The following is a 3,833-nucleotide window of genomic DNA, read 5'->3' as shown; positions in this document are numbered from 1 at the left end:
AGGCAGTGTAGTTAATTCATTTGAAACAGAACACCAGAAGTCTACCTCATACCTGCCAACATCTGCTGACAGTGAGAAACATCTGTTCATGTTAAGAAAATGCTGTGTATGGAAGCAGGGGGCTTAATATACTCCCCTATAAAATTTAACATTTGGTAAATTATTTCTCTGTTGGAACAATGCTTCTAGGCAATAAATCTTATAGCATTGGAAAGCCTGTTAAATTCCCTTATAAATGGTGGCACATTTGTAAGGAACGTGCATTTGTGGGATGAGCAGAGCTGAGTATGTGGTTTGCTCACTTGAAAAACTTGCCAAATCTTTTTTGCTAAACAACTTATTTACAAACATAGTTATGAAAAAAATCTATCAAACACACATTTCCTTACATTTTGTGTTAAGTTTTGTTTGTTTAGATTGTTTTAGTCAGTATTTTACCTGCAGTAGGCAGCAGTAGTAGTGCAACTCACATTTATCTTGAATGTTTTCTGTCAAGACTTTTGAGGTCATTTTCATGATTGTTTTTAAAATAATTCGCTTGAACAAAAATTCAGAAGCAATGTCTGATTTCGATTAACTGATTTAAGTTTTTTTTATCACTTTTGTCAGTTTTGAGTTATTTCATTGAAAATTGTGTTTTACTTTCTCTAACAAACTGGGACAAACATAAATCCAGGTCGTAAACGGACCATCCTTCTGGCCTGCCCCTTTCCATCTGAATGCTAATCCAAAACAAGAAAGAGCAATTAGCTGTGTTAGCATGCAGATCACTGTGAGGATGCAGAAACACTGAGGAGGAGACAGAGAGGTCCTGACCTTATCAACGACCGAGCGTCAGTCGGCATGAACAGAATTTAGAAACAGATTTTTTTTATTTTTTGTTGGCATGAAGGGAGGAACTTCCAGCCTTACATTCTCACAGCACCACAGGTTTTATCAAAATGTGAGCGCAAGAATGAAACAAGAAAATCTACTCAAAATTTACTTGACATGTATTAAGGTTTAAGGAAGGAGACACAGCATCTTTGAGCAGATGTTAGATCAATGAAAAAATGGGTGAATAATGAAGTTAAGAGTTTAAATGAAAGACTTGATATTTATACAGTATTATAAAAAAACAAGATGATGCAGTCCCTTATTCCCTAGGCTTTCCCATGTCCCCCCTGCAGCTGCGCCCTCACCAATCTGAGGATCAATCCCTGCCTGCTCAGCTCCTCTTCCTCACTCCGGCCTCTTCATTAGGCCCGGCCTGTGAGAGCAGAGGCTCTAATTGACGAGGGCCACTGAGAGCCAGCATCCTCGTCTGCCACTCTCTCAGAAAAGGGGTCGCCAGGCACCAGCCGCTCACACTAATCTTCCCTCATTATCCTCGGCTCTATGGGAGCGGGTGAAAAACAGCCTGCCTGCGGCTGGTGCATATGAAATGTTCGAACAGGCTTCTGTTTGTGCGTGACTGTTTGCAAGCTTTTGCTCAAGGCTTTTTTTTTTTTTTGGGAAGTAAGAGCGTATGTCTGATATGAAAAACTGTTCATTACAACCATTGATGGCACTAAGTGACAACTTGTACTGTGAGAACATTTTCTGAGATGTAGTTTTTATACATGTTTTTAATCTAATTCAGTTTTGATGCACTTCTTTTTTTGTTAACAATCGTTAAGAGAGCAGCAGCTAAACACTCAGCCTATCTGCTGCATCTGTCTCACTGCTGACTTACTCTCATTTACTGCCACTGTGGAGATTCATGTCACTCATATGTCTCATTTTCGATCTTTAATTGTTTTGATTGAACTTTTAATTTAGGAGGTTAAAGTAATTTGTCTTGTGGCATTGATCATCAGCAGGGTTACTATAACACTTTGATGCCTAACATGAGAAATCCCTCCAACTGTGGTGAGAGAAAAAAAAACAGATTAGATCTGTGAAGATCAGAGCAGAGTCTGGGGAGGCACAACTATAAAAAAAACTACTGTGAACAATAATTTAATAATCCCCTTTAAGTAAGATAAACGTTTAGAACTTCAATACCATCCAGCCCAGGGATGGGCAACTGGCAGCCTGTGGTCCACATTCAACCTGTGGATAAATGTCATCTGGCCCACCAAAACAATAATACTAATAAAAATAATGATAATGATAAAAAAAGAAATAAATAAAAAATAAAATATTTTCTTAACTTAAATAAAAACTCTCAAATCAGCTCTTAGATTAATCACTGAAAATTACTAAATTGTATAAAAGTGTCTCAGTGGCACTGAATTGGTTGTAATGATGAAGTTTTCCAATAGATGTCGCCCTTGCACATATGATTTTTGCTTTTAGTGGTCCTGAGGTCCAGGCTGGTCCACAGAGGAGGTCTTTTCACTTGTTCTGTAGCTCCTAAACTGTAGAATCAGCTGCCTTCACGTTAGACAGGTTTCAATTTTTGGATGTTTTAAATCCCGTCTTAAAACACATTTATACATTTAATACAACATGAGAGTGGAGATTGATTTGCGTTATTTTATTGGTTTAATTTGACATCTTATCGTGTATTTTAGCTTTTATGGACTATTGCATTCTGTCGTTTTGCTGTTTCTTTTGTGTGCAGCACATTGACCAACAACAGCTGTGTTTAAATGTGCTATGCAAATAAATTTGATTCAAAATTATTCAAAACACAGACAGCAAAGCAGGCAGCTGTCATGATGTCGATTGCTGAAGTGTGTCTGGGTATCAGCCCCCTGCATCAGAAGCTCTCATATCTTCTGAAGCACAAATAAAATATGTTATAAATGAATGAATTACAGCCTTCGGTAAAGTCTAATGAGAAGTAGAAGTGAGGCTCTTTGATACTGATGGTTTGGATCAGCGAATGTTTTTACTACAGGACTGACTTTTAGACATTTTATGATCTGAAACAAACGGTGTAGCCATGTGAGTTGAAGATTATTATGTTTGGATTTAAATAAAGCTAATTAATCCAACACTTGTTGGCTTGCAAAGTCTCTTGTCATGTATGTATTTTGACACTATTTAAAAAAACAGTAAGTTGACATGATTCTACACACACAAACACATTTGTATGTATTTATGGGTTTGTACACAGTTGAGGTTCATTTTAATTAAACACACAATCTTCTGTATTTACTATAAATTCATAGTGAAATGCATAGCCACAAAATGTTTGCTCTAAAGACAATGTCACATTCTTGTACTGCAAAGTGACACTAATCATATTGTGCTTTGTGGGTTAGGTAAATGTGCTGAAAGAAATAAACATAAGTTCATATGAAAACGCTTTTCATACCCGACACTAAACTAGAGCCTGAACTACGAAAGCTTGAGCTATTTCCTGATTTCAGACACTGACAAAAATAACAAAGAATCCCAAAAAATATCATAAAAAACGGAAAAACGAGAAGCAGTATTTCATCCTTTTTATTCTTTGTTCCTCCTCTCCTCTTTTATTTTATAATCCGCAGGACCACTCAAAATTTTTGAAGTGGGTCAGTAGACTTTGGCATCATCTACAGGAGGGCACAAGTCAAGTGTGGAAATAAAAACTGAAAAGAACAAAAAATAAAAAATAAAAATCACAGCTCAGACACGTTTTTCACTTTGACTCAGCAACTGCACTAACCTGTATGTCTTTGCCAATGTTTCCCCCTAGTGGAGAGAAATGACATTGCCAGTTGACAGGCAGGATAAATTGAATGATTGATTCACTGTATTAAATCAGTTACACCAATAAATTACAGCCATGCTTAGAACAAACACCATCAAGATCTTTTATAATCACAAATATAGTTATTTTAAAAGTGTATTATAGATGTAAAAGAGTTAGGCAATTATAT

Source organism: Austrofundulus limnaeus, unplaced genomic scaffold (assembly GCF_001266775.1).
Source record: "Austrofundulus limnaeus strain Quisiro unplaced genomic scaffold, Austrofundulus_limnaeus-1.0 Scaffold3, whole genome shotgun sequence".
NCBI classification, from domain to species: Eukaryota; Metazoa; Chordata; class Actinopteri; order Cyprinodontiformes; family Rivulidae; genus Austrofundulus; species Austrofundulus limnaeus.
The sequence above is the reverse complement of the archived record's forward strand: the minus strand, read 5'-3'. Positions refer to the sequence as shown.